This window comes from Pristiophorus japonicus, chromosome 16 (assembly GCF_044704955.1).
Source record: "Pristiophorus japonicus isolate sPriJap1 chromosome 16, sPriJap1.hap1, whole genome shotgun sequence".
Taxonomy (NCBI): Eukaryota; Metazoa; Chordata; class Chondrichthyes; family Pristiophoridae; genus Pristiophorus; species Pristiophorus japonicus.
The window spans coordinates 62,899,871-62,915,490 of record NC_091992.1 but is presented as its reverse complement, the minus strand read 5'-3'; the positions used below and the strand labels follow the sequence as shown (position 1 = coordinate 62,915,490).

Below are 15,620 nucleotides of genomic sequence, written 5' to 3'. Positions count from 1 at the left end.
CTCTGTTTGCGAGTGGCAGAGAAGGAGAGAGAGAAACAGAGCGATGGAAGGAGAGAATGAATCATTTGGATCATTTACTCCCTCAGGACCCTCAGAGGAACCGCATAGGGCAATGGAAGGATGTGGAGCCAAGGCAAGGCATCGTGGACCTGACCTTTGACCTGATGCCTGAACCATTCAAGGTGTCGTACAGAATCCAGGTGGAGAAGAGTCAGGAGAATGTGCATCACGTATTCAGTGTGAGGGAATACGGTAAGGCTCCTTGGGGTCTGGTCCTGAGAGACTCCTGTTCTCCCCAACAACACCTCGCATTTATATTGCTCCGTTTAATCTAGTAAAACTGCCCAAGGCACTTCACAAGAACGTCAGTCAGTCAGACAATATTTGACACCGAGCCACATAAAGTGAACCAGAGCTTGGTCAAAGACATAGCTTTTTAAGAAGCGTCTTAAAGGAGGAGAGAGGTGTTGGGAGAGAATTCCAGATGTTGGGGACCCAGGTAGCTGAAGGCACGGCCGCCAATGGTGGAGCGATTTAAAATCGGGGCAATGCGCAAGAGGCCAGAATTGCAGGAGCGCAGAGATCTTGAAAGGTTGTCGGGCTGGAGGAAGTTTTAGAGATCGTGGGGCGATGTAGAGGGAGAGGAACATAGGAACAGGAGGTGGCCATTGAGCCCCTCGAGCCTGCTCAACCATTCAATGAGGACTGGGAGAATTTTGTAATACAGCAGAGGAGGACAAAGGGTTTAATTAGGAGGGGGAAAATAAAGTATGAGAGGAAGCTGGCTGGCAACATAAAAACTGACTGTACAAGCTTCTATAGATATGTGAAGAGAAAAAGATTAGTGAAGACAAACGTAGGTCCCTTGCAGTCAGATTCAGGTGAATTTATGATGGGGAGCAAAGAAATGGTGGACCATTAAACAAATACTTTGGTTCTGTCTTCACGAAGGAAGACACGAATAACCTTCCGGAAATACTAGGGAACCGAGGGTCGAGTGGGAAGGAGGAACTGAAGGAAATCCTTATTAGGTGGGAAATTGTGTTAAGGAAATTGATGGGATTGAAGGCCGATAAATCCCCGGGGCCTGATAGTCTGCATCGCAGAGTACTTAAGGAAGTAACCCTAGAAATAATGGATGCATTGGTGATCATTTTCCAACAGTCTATCGACTCTGGATCAGTTCCTATGGACTGGAGGGTATCTAATGTAACACCACTTTTTAAGAAAGGAGGGAGAGAGAAAATGGGTAATTATAGACTGGTTAGCCTGACATCAGTAGTGGGGAAAATGTTGGAATCAATTATTAAGGATGAAATAGCAGCACATTTGGAAAGCAGTGATGGGATTGGTCCAAGTCAGCATGGATTTATGAAAGGGAAATCCTGCTTGACAAATCTTCTAGAATTTTTTGAGGATGTAACTGGTAGAATGGACAAGGGAGAACCAGTGGATGTGGTGTATTTAGACTTTCAAAAGGCTTTTGACAAGGTCCCACACGAGATTGGTGTGCAAAATTAAAGCATATGGTATTGGCCGTAATGTACTGACGTGGATAGAGAACTGGTTGGCAGACAGGAAGCAGAGAGTCGGGATAAACGGGTCCTTTTCAGAATGGCAGGCAGTGACTAGTGGGGTGCCGCAGGGCTCAGTGCTGGGACCCCAGCTATTTACAATATACATTAATCTTTTGGATGAGGGAATTGAGTGTAATATCTCCAAGTTTGCAGATGACACTAAGCTGGGTGGCGGTGTGAGCTGTGAGGAGGACATTAAAAGGCTGCAGGATGACTTGGACAGGTTAGGTGAGTGGGCAAACGCATGGCAGATGCAGTATAATGTGGATAAATGTGAGGTTATCCACTTTGGTGGCAAAAGCACGAAGGCAGAATATTTTCTTAATGGCAGCAGATTAGGAAAAGGGGAGGTGCAACGAGACCTGGGTGTCATGGTTCATCAGTCATTGAAAGTTGGCATGCAGATACAGCAGGCGGTGAAGAAGGCAAATGGTATGTTGGCTTTCATAGTTAGAGGATTTGATTATAGGAGCAGGGAGGTCTGACTGCAGTTGTACAGGGCCTTGGTGAGGCCTCACCTGGAATATTGTGTTCAGTTTTGGTCTCCTAATCTGAGGATGGACGTTCTTGCTATTGAGGGAGTGCAGCGAAGGTTCACCAGACTGATTCCCGGATGGCAGGACTGACATATGAGGAGAGACTGGATCAACTGGGCCTGTATTCACTGGAGTTTAGAAGGGTGAGAGGGGATCTCCTAAAAACATATAAAATTCTGACGGCACTGGACAGGTTAGATGCAGAAAGAATGTTCCCGATGTTGAGGAAGTCCAGAACCAAGGGACATAGTCTAAGGATAAGGGGGTAAGCCATTTAGGACTGAGATGAGGAGAAACAACTTCACTCAGGGAGTTGTTAACCTGTGAAATTCTCTGCCGCAGAGAGTTGTTGATGCCAGTTCATTGGATATATTCAAGAGAGAGTTAGCTATGGGCCTTACTGCTAAAGGGATTAAGGAGTATGGGGAGAAAGCAGGAAAGGGGTGCTGAATGAATGATCAGCCATGATCTTATTGAATGGTGGTGCAGGCTCGAAGGGTGGAATGGCCTACTCCTGTACCTATTTTCTATGTAATTCTATGTAAGGCCCTAGTTTCGGATTTAACTAAATCACTTTCAAACTCAATATAAATTTCTATCATATTATGGTCACTCTTCCCTAAATGCCACTTTACTACAAGGTTATTAATTAACCCTTTCTCATTGCACGATACTAGATCTAAAATAGCCTGTTCCCAAGTTGGTTCCTCAACATACTGATCTAGAAAACTATCCTGTATGCAGTCCATGAATTCGTCCTCCACACTATTACTGCGTAGTTGCTTTGCCCAGTCTATATGTCACCAAGGCCCTGTACAACTGCAGTCAGACCTCCCTGCTCCTATAATCAAATCCTCTAACTATGAAAGCCAACATACCATTTGCCTTCTTCACCGCCTGCTGTATCTGCATGCCAACTTTCAATGACTGATGAACCATGACACCCAGGTCTCGTTGCACCTCCCCTTTTCCTAATCTGCTGCCATGATTACTGTATTACCCTTGTTACATGCGCCTTTAATTCCCTGATGTATACTGTGCCCTACATTACCACTACTGTTTGGGGGTCAACAACCAAATCCCACCAATGTTTTCTGCCCCTTGCTGTTTCTTAGTTCCACCCAAACTGATTCTACTTCTTGATTTTTGGATCTAAGATCCTTTTGCTCTGCTGTCTGTATCCCATCCTTTATTATTAGGGCTACCCTTCTTTTTCCATTTTGCCCATCTCCGTAATGGCTATGTTAATTTCTATATGCGCTATTAATCCATCTATTTTGTTGCGTATGCTTCGGCATTCAGATATCATGTCTTCAGCTTTGACTTATTTCTATTTTTCCCTGATGTCCCTTTAGTCATTGATACCTTTTTACCTTTGTCTCTCTGTCCCTTCCTGACCCACTCTGCTTATTTTTACCCCAAACTTTATTCTGCTCGAGAGTCTTGACATTTCTCTTGTAAAGTAATTATTCAACATGCCCGCCATTTCCTTATTTTCATTGACAATATCACCATTATCAGTTTTCAAGGGGCCCACATTGCTCCTGACCAACCTCCTTTTCCTAACATAATTGTAAAAAAAGTTTGTGTTGATTTTGATATCCCTTGCAAGTTTCCGTTCATACTTCCTGTTTATAGATCTTACTGTCTGTATTGTGAGCCTTTGCTGCTCTTTGTACCTTTCCCATTCACCAGGATCTGAGCTATTTCTGTCTGCTTTTTCTTTGAGTTTTATGCTGTCCCTCACTCTTTAGTCGTCCATGGTTGTTTTTGGGCAGGTAGAGCTCTTGCCACCTCAGGGGTATAAACCAGTTCTGTATCACATTCAGTTCCCTTTTGAACACATCCCACTGACCTCCTGTCATTTTCCCCATGAGCAGATTTGCCCAGTTTACTGTGGGCAGTCTCTGGGGCTGAAATTCACAACCGCAAGAAAGCTGGCACACCTGCCCTTTTCTGAAAGTTTTTCCTGCTGGGATCGGTGAGGCGGCCTCTCTGTTGATTAGGGTTTTTTTTTTGATGTTGGACTGGAAATGGGTCATAGTGGGGCGGGAGTCGACAGAGAGGGAGGATGAGGGGCTGAATTTGGGTCGGGACTGGGACTCCGCTGCTGTCAATCAGTGGCGGGGCGATGGTGATGGCAGTGTGGGTCACCACGCTCTCTCCCCTCCGCTAAAAGAAGAGAGAATCGGGCATTTTAAATCTTTGGCCATTGGGCCCACCAGGGAGGGTTTGGGCCGGGCCAGCGGCCTGGCACCCATGAGGCGGGGGGGGGGGTGGGGGTGCAGTGCCAGGCTGCCTGACGGCGGCGGCACTATCTTGCTGGCTGATCGGGAAGTCGGCCGGCAAAAATAACAACATGGCGGTCGGGGCAGTGGGACCTCCCTTTGAAGGTCTGCCGCGCTGGTGGGCCGCAGACACTGTGGATAAGGTGCACTGATGGAGAAAGCTGTCGGGGGCACCGCGCGGCAGGGCATCGATTTTTTCAGCTAAATTTCGGGTGGTTTATTTTGCAGGTGAGGGAGAGAGGGTGGGTGTGAGGGAGGGAGGGCGGGGGGCGAGGGAGAGCGGGCGGGGGGCGAGGGAGGGAGGGCGGGGGGTGAGGGAGGGAGGGCGGGGGCGAGGGAGGGTGATGGTGCACGTTCTGGTGACACGCTTGCGGCAGTCATCAGCATCGGGGTGGAATCGGGTCCATGCCGAAAAATCCCCGACCTGAATTTGGGTCGGGGCGGCCAATTGACCACAAAACGGCGGATATGGGATTCCGCCGCATGGCTGTTGTAAACGGGTGGTAATGGCTCCGCTCTCTGATCTAGAATCTCAGTGGCTGTTTCACGTTTCTCCCTTTCAAACGTTACGTTGAACACGATCATGTTATGACCGTTATTGGATAAATGTTCACACACAGTTAGGCTGTTAACTAAATCTGGCTCATTACTCAATCTAACATGCCATGCCCCCTTGTTGCCTCTCGGACATATTGTTGTCGAAAACTATCCTGGACACACTCAAGAAATTCACTGCCTTTCTGACAGCTTATCCCAATCTATATGAATGTTAGAATCCCCCATTAAAACCACTCTGCCTTTACGACACGCTTCTCTAATCTCTGCATTTATACAATCTTACACTTCACAGCTGCTCTCAGGGGGCCGATACACAACTCCCACTACAGTCTTAACTCCTTTCCTATTTCTTTATTCTCCCCATAAAGTCTCCAGTGCCTGCTTACCTCTCGTTATATCCTCTCTTATCATTGAAATGATTTCATCCTTAATCATTAAGGCTATCCCTCTCCCTCTACCATTTCCCCATCTGTTCTGTAGATCTTATAACCGGATATATTTAGTTCCCAGTCCTCACCATCTTGCAGCCATGTCTCAATAATGACGACCATGTCATACACTCCAAGTTGAACTTGCGCCTGCAGTTCATTCAATGTATTCCTTATACTCTGTGTGTTTGTATAAAGAACATTTATTTGGGCCACACACCCTAGCCTGTCTCTCAGCTGTAATGTTTTTCTCACGTTTCTTGTTTCTCTCGCCTGGTTTAATCACTTTACATTTTTCAGTTTTCCCTCTACATATAGTGCCTAAAGCACAATTTCTGACTCTTACTCTGCTCTCTTCCCTTGCGTTTGTTTTTGAACTACCATTTCCACCTGAGCCCTCCACCCCATTTACTGGTTTAAAGTCCCTGCGACCGCCCTATTTACCCTTTCCGCGAAGACCCAGGTCCCAGACTGGTTCAGGTGGAGCCCGTCCCAATGGTACAGTTCCTTCCTGTCCCAATACTGGGGCCAGTGCCCCATGAAATGGAACCCCTCTTGCTCACACTGTTGATTTCTGGATTCTTTTACCTCAACCTGGTTCAGCAAAATTACTGAAACGAATACCGTTTGTGCTTTAAACAAAGCAAGCTTTTATTTAAAAAGCAAATCCCGATCGGGGACCTTATCAGACAGAAGGAATGCAACTCTGATAGAACGCACCCACTTCCTACGGACAAAGTGACGTTACATTGTAAAGGCACGACTGTTATACATTTTCGGCAAAAGATAACAAGATAGGGCTAGAGTGACATCCTAGTCCAGCCTATCCCTTTTGATCCCTCTTTCCCTTTGTCCACTCATAAGCCGACCTAAGTATGGTCTGATTTTAAACAAAGACCTTCTGTTAATGTTTCAGGTTAATAACATGATTTAATAAGACCTTGAGGTTTTTCTGCAAGCTGTGGGTTTTGTTTCAATATGTGTTAGTGTTGTAACATTTCGCAGTCTCGAGTCTGAGATGTCATGGCTATTCCTCCATGAATTCTTTGTTAGCTTATACTGTCCCTATACAATTTCCACGTTCTCAACTTCAATTTCTCTATACATTTTTAAACATTCACATTCCCCCCTTTTATCATTCCATGACAACCCTGGTGACTATTCCAGGAGTATCGCATTCAGCCGTTCGCACTCTCTTTCCTGATCCATATTGTTGTTATTGTCGAGTAGTTCTTTACTTCGTTGGATCATAACTCGGGAGCCCTTGACCACAAGAGGGTTTGCTAACCTTGCCATCATTACTTTACAACAAAGTTTAAGGCAACCAACAATGAGATATGATCTCCAAGATCCATCTGATAGCCAATCAAACCAGCTAGATCCTTCTGCTGGTGTGGATAACTTCTTCACCTCCCTTCTTATGTGATCAGCGAGATTGGTTATGTTTTCTGAACTATCAGGAATGTAAGTGCAACATTCAGACCCTATCAGGGCACACGTTCCCCCTTTCTCAGCTAACAGGTAATCGAGGGCCATTCGGTTTTGTAAGCTACGGTCCTTATTGCTACCATTTCAGCTGTGATGCCCTCCAGAGCTTCAGCAGTATTGTATTGGCCCCCCTCCTCTCGTGATAGTTTGGCTCTGAATCCATCTGACAGTCTCAGTGGTGGAACGGGACGCAAAGGAATTCCCTCTTTGGAATGTATAGGGAATGTGAACACACCCAACATCTAGAAAAGTTCCCATTTTGAGCATTAACATAAGACATGTACAAAAAGGTGTTTACATGGAGCTCTCGTCTCTGTCTCCCCTCCCATGCGCCGAAACTGTCATATATCAACACTATTATACAGACTGTGGCATACAGACACAGTTTCATCTTATGGCTCAGGATTCAGATAAATAGTCCAATTATTTTGCTGATTAAAAGAGTTCAGTTTTCCCGTCTCTCTTCTGAGGTCACCGTCAGTGTAGCTGGCTGTCTATCACTACGGGTAAAAGTTCAAACTGGTCCACGTTCCAATTAGGATGCCAACGGCCTTGTTCAGCTATGGAGAAGAGGAAGTCTGGAACAGAAACAGGAATTAGAATAACCAGTAAAATAGGTTCGTTAGAGGGTGGTGAGCTTGCAGTGGTGCAGGTGAACCCAGGCACTTTTCCCCTCAACCTTGGCTGCAGTGGGGGTAGTGAGTAACACCTGAAAAGGCCCCTCCCATTGTGGCTCTAATCCCTTCCGAATCCATACTTCCCTGGTGCCACGAGGGACAATTCGGGTAAAACTGGGAGGTCGAGGTGAGCATCTTGAACCTGGTTGTGAGCTAGTCGCAGAGCGTGAGTCAGAGAAAGAACATAGGTGGTCATCAGTCGAGCTTAGATACCATATCTAGGAACAATTTCCCTCATTAACACCTTAACAACAGTTTGAGCCTTATTGTCCAGGGTAGGGTAGGCTTCAATCCATCTGCTAAACACATCTACTATTACTAACACATATTTGTAACACTGAACTTTTTGCAACTCAATGTAGTCCAACTGAAATGTCTCAAAGGGACCTTCAGGTAGGGGCATTTTACCCCATCACAGGGGACTCCCTTCCCTGGATTATGTTGCTGGCAAACCAGGCAATGACTACTGATGTTCTGGGCGAGCGCCTGGAGTCTAGGGTGCCACCAAGTAGCCAAAAGTGTATCACTCGTGTTCCTTGCTCCACAATGAGTAGCAAAATGCATACATTCAATAACCCATAGAGCCAACTCGTCAGATATGCAAGTCTGTTCCGCGGGAGTGGTCCAGAGTTTAGAAACATTGTCATAAGTACATCCATAATATTTCCACAACAGTTTATCTTTTTCAGTAGCGTCCTCCTGTGCTTTTATAACATCTTGGATGGTTGGCATTGGTTTTTCCGAGGCTAACTTATCCTTCGCAGGATTTTTAGTCTGACTCATCATTTTGGGCACTACCATCTGTTGGTCACGAGAGGCCTGTTTAGCCTCTTTGTCAGCACAGTGGTTCCCTATATCAACCGGGGATTTTCCGGTGGTGTGGGCGGTACATTTAACAATGGCAATGTGCTTGGGGAGCATGAGGGCTTGCAACAAATCAGATCATGGGCCACCCCAAAGGCATACCTTGAGTCGGTATAGATATTGACTTTGAGGTCTTTGGCCAAGATACAGGCTCGGGTGAGGGCGAATAGTTCAGCTTGTTGGGCAGAATAGGCGGTTTCAAAAGCGGCAGATTCCAAGACCTGATTCTCCTGGTTTACTATGGCGTATCCTGAGATTCGTGTACCTTCTGGATTAAGAGAAGAACTTCCGTCAACATACATAATACAGTCTGGATCTTCAGTTGGTACATCAACAAAATCTTCCCTGACTGATGTGGCCTCTTAAATTAAAGATAAACAATCATGACTGGGTTCTTCCTCATCTTGGGGTGGCTCAGTAAGAAAACAAGCCGGATTAATTGCAGTACAGTGCCGAAGGATTGCCTGGGTTCTGTCGGATAGAGGGCCAGTCCACATTGCCCTGCACTGGGATCTCAATCGGATCAATGGGAGTATAACCCACTTGGGAGGGGTCCTCTGCCCACACATGAGGATCCACATAGTCAGGTATGCCAGAGCCAGTATGATGCTGCAGAGTCGTTAAGACCTTCTCGGGGTCCCCGTGGAATTTGCACATCCCGGCTGGTAGGGTCAGCCTCGTCTATAGCCTGGCGCACCATAACTTCCAAATCTTTAGCGTGGTGGGGAGGTAATACTTTGAGTAATATGTGGTGCCACCGTTGGGGGCTGTCCATTTCCACAAAATCTGCCTTCCCTTCCGGTCCAGTCACTTTAGCCCTTAATAGAATTTCCTTCACTTCCCCTTCGTGATCCTGATAAAAGTTCTGCAGGTCCTGATTCTTTCCACTGGGATCGTATGCTAGGGTCACGTGATAGGGTGCCTGCGGCAGGTCCAGAGACCACCACTGAGGGGTTCTAGTGGTATAATACTGCCGCTTAAGGGTTCCCTGTTTTACAATAATCCCATCATCTCCACACTCCAAATGCAACTGGAATTTGCAGAGGAGGTCTCTAGCCATCAAGTTACAGTCCAGATTGGTTGTGATAGCAAATCGATGTTCCACCGATTCTTCCTGGTAACCCATTTTAACCGGTTCTGACACCGGGAATGTAGAGACTTGTCCCAGGAATCCTGACAGTCCCTGTGTTTCAGTGAAGGCGGGGAGTTTAAGCTTTGATTGTACATGAAGGCTCCCGTATCTATCAAGAAGGGTTGCCACTCATTCCGAATTTTTAACAATATCATCGGTTCGTCATCCGGGGAGGGTCCCTGCACAATCAAGCTGCGTAGTCAATACGAATCGGGGGACGGTTGGCCAAAGGGGTTGTTCTGGGAGAAGTTAGTGTAAGATCCCCGTCCTCTCCCCCCTTGCCCCTCTCCTTTTCCTCCTCTTCCTTTTTCGTGCTGACGGGAGGGACAATTTCTATTCCAATGTCCTTCTTGCCCACAAATAAAGCATCCATCTCGTCTTTCCCAGCCCCGACCTCTTCCCATACCAGGCTGGGGACAGTAGGGCGGTCCGTAATTAGCAGGGCCCGGGCCATTTGGGTGTTTGATATAACCGTATCCCCGTTTATCCACCCAACCCTGCACGCAATACTGCGGTTCCATCTGGTATCCCTTTGGGTCAGGTTTTGGTCCTTCCACCCGAGGCGGCTCCATACTGATGGGCTTCTGAAGGGTCGTGGTGAGAGCATTAAAGATAGCGTTAAGGCGATCCTGGACATCGTTCAGGTGAGCAACCACCAATGCATCATGAGTAGCACGTCCTAGGTGAGTTAGAAATCGGGCATGCTCAGTTGGGCTCAGGGTTTGCTTTACCAGGGCCCACAGGTCCCTTGATTCTGCATTATATCCATGCATGTTGAGGTCACTCCGTGAAATCGGAGGTCAGGGTTAAGTTGGGTTTGTGGATCCCTTTCAGCTTATTTATCTTAGCCTTTTAACTCTTCAATTTGTTTTGTTTGAGTATCTATTTCTTTATTGTATCAGGCAAGTATTATTACATAAGCTAGTTCTGTTTTTATTTTTATTCTGACTATCGCACCATTCCTCTGTTAGGTGAGTCTTTTTTCTATTAAGAAATCCAAATTGATAATGTTCAGTATGAAACGGCTTTCAATGGAAAGGGTTAACTCCTTTACAGGTTTGTAAGAAGACCTGATGTCATTACGTGATTTAACGTAACCATCTGAAAAAAAAATCTTTTCATCAGGAAAGGCAGCATTTGATTAAACTCCAATATTTTTTTAACTTCTTATTCAAGTACTTGCCAAAGATATATATTTTAATTGATTTAAAACGAGACCACAAATTTGTTTACTGAAATTCAATTTCGTCATCAGCCTCGGTCAATGCAAAGCCAACCATTTTAACTACGTAGTCTATCGATACATTTCTCAGAGGTCCCAGTGGAACTCTGAGTACGTTTCTCGTGCGTGCACTCTTTCTTTAAGACGTCTACGGTTTTTAATATGTCCTCCTTCTGTCAATGAAAGCCCTAATTTAATGGAGTTTTTCTGCCAACTGGACAGGAGTGATTTTTTTTTAAGACTGCAGTGGAATTTTTCTCATTATTTAAAATCTCAGAACATTTTTTTTTTTCAGCACCTATTTAGTACGTTACTTTTTTTTTTGTCTTTTCCATAACTAGAGAGAAGTCTGGCACGTAGGCTGTGGACTGCTTTTCGTTATCTCAATTGTTCCAGCCTCAAGGTCGTGTTATTTAATATAATAGTTTTTTTTGAATCCTTTTGAATCCATCTCAGTTGTTTTGCTGTGCCTTCTCTGAATGTTTTCTTTCGACAAGTAAGTGAGCATGTCAAATCCTTTTTTAACCACCGGGACCATGTATTTTTTTCTTTTTTTTTTTACTCAACAAACCTATCCTTTGTGCATTTCCTGGCTCCGTAACTTATCATCCGAATATACGTAATTCAATAAGGTTCACACTCTTAAACTTCCCACATACAGGACAACACTACGAAGGGTTAAAAAAAACTTTCATTCTGTTGGAAAAAGTGGGTGGAGCTAAAACAAACCACAACTCCCGGGCTTTTTTTTTTACACAGTAAAAGTCACACAAGCATTTCTCATTTAAAACAAACGTTCACAAGAGTCTCTTTTCTTTCCTATTAATTTTTGGATCCATGATTGATCATCTATCGCTATCTAGCTCTAACTATCCCTACTTTCCGTGTCGCCGCACGGATCTACTTGGGCCTCGAACCCACACAGACACTGGGCCTCGAACCCAGGCAGACTTACCTATTCTAACCTATCTTTCCAAGTCACCGCTTGGTTTGCGTCATCGCGCAAGACTTACCTATTCTAACCTATCTTTCCAAGTCGCCGCTTGGTTTGCGTCACCGCGCAATTTCCCTATCTCTATCCCTATTCTAAGTTTGAAAGGTATTCACCAGATTGTCCTGAATCTCGTTCAGACACTACCTGAGAACCAGCGAGTGGCTAAACTTTCCTCAGACATTTGAAACCGGGGGAAACTGGAGCAGTATTGAAATCATACTCACTCCAGTGGCCACTTTCCCCTCGTCTCGTCCAAGGCTAGTCTGGCTCTTAATTCGCAAGTTTTCGGCAGTCGTTCGTTGAGATCCCACTTCTGACACCAAATGTTGATATCTGGATTCTTTTACCTCAATCTGGTTCAGCAAAATTACTGAAACGAATACCGTTTGTGCTTTAAACAAAGCAAGCTTTTATTTAAAAAGCAAATCCCGATCGGGGTCCTTATCAGACAGAAGGAATGCAACTCTGATAGAACGCACCCACTTCCTACGGACAAAGTGACGTTACATTGTAAAGGCACGACGGTTATTCATTTTCGGCAAAAGATAACAAGATAGGGCTAGAGTGACTTCCTAGTCCAGCCTATCCCTTTTGATCCCTCTTTCCCTTTGTCCACTCATAAGCCGACCTAAGTATGGTCTGATTTTAAACAAAGACCTTCTGTTAATGTTTCAGGTTAATAACATGATTTAATAAGACCTTGAGGTTTTTCTGCAAGCTGGGTTTTGTTTCAATATGTGTTAGTGTTGTAACATTTCGCAGTCTCGAGTCTGAGATGTCATGGATATTCCTCCATGAATTCTTTGTTAGTTTATACTGTCCCTATACAATTCCCACATTCTCAACTTCAATGTCTCTATACATTTTTAAACATTCACAACACCAGCCATATGTTCGCTTCCCTAATCAGCTTATCCTTGCGCCAATTTGCACGTGGCTCAGGTAATAATCCAGGAATTATAACCCTTGAGGTCCTGTTCTTTAATTTAGTTCCTAGTTCCTGGAATTCCAAAAAAGGCCATGGAGGGAATTGAACACAAGGAGGATAATTTTAAAAGTGAGGCGTTGCCAAACCAGGAGCCAATGTAGGTCAACGAGCTTTAGGGGTGATGTGTTAAACAGACTTAGCCCGAGTTAGAATATTGGCAGTCGAGTTTGCCTGAATATATAATCTCCCTTTTTATTTCAGTTTTACCCACATACGAACTGAAGGTGGAGCTTCCAGAATTGATCACAATTGTCGACCCCACGATTCACGTCAAAGTGTGTGGCAGGTAAAAGCTGTTCCTTCTTCAAATTCTGAATCTAACTCATTCTGTACCTGCCCTGGGAGTGTTTGATGGGATAGTGTAGAGGGAGCTTTACTCTGTATCTAACCCTGTGCTGTACCTGCCCTGAGAATGTTTGATGGGGCAGTGTAGAGGGAGCTTTACTCTGTATCTAACCCTGTGCTGTACCTGCCCTGGGAGTGTTTGATGGGATAGTGTAGAGGGAGCTTTACTCTGTATCTAACCCTGTGCTGTACCTGCCCTGGGAATGTTTGCCAGGAAGGTTAGAGGGAGTTTTACTCTGTATCTAACCCGTGTGTTGAATATTTTACAGATACACATACGGGAAGCCTGTGAGGAGGCATGTTAATGGAACCCCGTGTCTGCTGTCTGGCTACTATTCTGCTGATTCTGATTATTGCCAACAAGTGTTTGGTGAGGTGAGTACTGAATAGCAAGATCCCATGCAAGTCTCAAGCTCAAGGGTTCCTTGTGGGTTCCATGTGTCAGCATTGGCTCGGTGGATAGCACACTCACCTTTGCATCAGAAGGTTGTGAGTTCAAACCTCACACCAGAAACTCGAGCTCCACAATCCATGCCAACACTCCCAGTGTCAGTGTAAAGGCAATGCTGCACTGTTGGAGGGGAAGTACTGAGGGAGTGCCGCACTGTCGGAGGGGCAGTACTGAGGGAGCACCACACTGTCGTAGGGACTATACTGAGGGAGCGCCGCACTGTCGGTGGTGCAATACTGAGGGAGTGCCGCACTGTCGGCGAGGCGGTACTGAGGGAGCGCCGCACTGTCAGAGGGGCGGTACTGAGGGAGTGCCGCACTGTCAGAGGGGCAGTACTGAGGGAGTGCCGGACTGTCGGTGGGGCACTACTGAGGGAGGGCCGCACTGTCGGAGGGGCAGTACTGAGGGAGCGCCGCACTGTCAGAGGGGCAGTACTGAGGGAGTTGCGCAATGTCGGAGGGGCAATAAAGGAACACTGTGCCGATGGTGGACTGTCAGACTGGCAGTACTGGAGGAGCGCCATGAGGAGAGGGTGGAAAGTGAGATTATATATAGAATCACGGCATGGTACAGCACAGAAGGAAGCCATTCGGCCCATTAAGTCTGCACCAGCTCTTTCGAAGAGCAACCTAGTCAGTCCCACTCCCCCTGCTCTTTCTCCATATCCTTGCAATTTTCTCTTCTTCCAATATTTATCCAGTTCCCTTTTTGAAGGCTGCTCCAGCACCCTATCAGTCAGTGCATTCCCAAGCCTAACCACTTATTGTATAAAAAGTATTTTCTCATGTCATGGAATCATAGAAGTTTACAGCACGGAAAGAGGCCATTTCGGCCCATCGTGTCCGCGCCAGCCAACCAAGAGGCTATCCAGCTGAATCCTACTTTCCAGCTCTCGGTCCGTAGCCCTGCAGGTTACTGCACACAATACTCCAGCTGTGGCCAAACCAGTGTTTTATACAGTGCAAGCATAACCCACCTGCTCTTGTATTCAATGCTCGGCTATTAAAGGCAAGCATTCCGTATGGCTTCTTAACCACCTTATCTATCTGGGCTGCTACCTTCAGGGATCTGTGGACAAGCACTCCAAGGTCCCTTTGTTCCTTTACACTTCTCAGTGCCCTACCATTTAATGTGTATACTTTCCTTGTTAGCCCTCCCCAAATGCATTACCTCACACTTCTCCGGATCAAATTCCATTTGCCACTGTTCTGCCCACCTGACCAGTTGATTGATATCCTCCTGCAGTCCGTAGCTTTCTTCTTCATTATCAACCACACAGCCGATTTTTGTATCATCTGCAAACTTCTTAATCATACCCCCTACATTCAAGTCTAAATCATTGATGTATACCACAAAAAGCAAGGGACCCAGTACTGAGCCCTGCCGAACCCCACTGGAAACATCCTTCCAATCACAAAAACATCCATCAATCATTACCCTTTGCTTCCTGCCTCTGAGCCAATTTTGGATCCAACTTGACACTTTGCCCTGGATTCCATGGGCTTTTACCTTCATGACCAGTCTGCCATGTGGGACCTTATCAAAAGCCTTGCTAAAATCCATATACACTACATCACACGCACTACCCTCATTGACCCTCCTGGTTAGCTCCTCAAAAAATTCAATTGTTAGTCAGACACGACTTTCCCTGAACAAATCCATGCTGACTGTCTCTGATTAACCTGTGTCTTTCCAAATGAAGATTTATCTTGTCCTTCAGAATTTTTCCAATAATTTTTCCACCACTGAAGTTAGGCTGACAGGCCTGTAATTACTCAGTCTATCCCTTTCTCCCTTCTTAAACAAAGGTACAATGTTAGCAGTCCTCCAATCCTTTGGCACCACACCTGTAGCCAGAGAGGACTGGAAAATGATGGTCAAAGCCTCTGCTATTTCCTCTTTCGCTTCGCTTAACAGCCTGGAATACATTTCATCTGGGCCTGGAATGAAAAGCTGCTAAACGCCTTAATACTATATTTATTTAATCTAATATTTCACCCTCCTCCTCCCCGATAGCAGAGTGTCTACATCGCCCCGTTCCTTTGTAAAAACAGATGCAAAGCATTCATTAA

General features: G+C 45.6%; 1 long non-coding RNA gene across 1 annotated transcript; it reads left to right on the top strand.

The window, feature by feature from the left end:
* Positions 1–203: 203 nt before the first annotated feature.
* LOC139226548 (uncharacterized) lies at positions 204–13,390 on the top strand. Its single transcript, XR_011587284.1, has 3 exons — positions 204–252; positions 12,954–13,038; positions 13,367–13,390. It is a non-coding gene; the product is annotated as an uncharacterized lncRNA (long non-coding RNA).
* Positions 13,391–15,620: the final 2,230 nt, after the last annotated feature.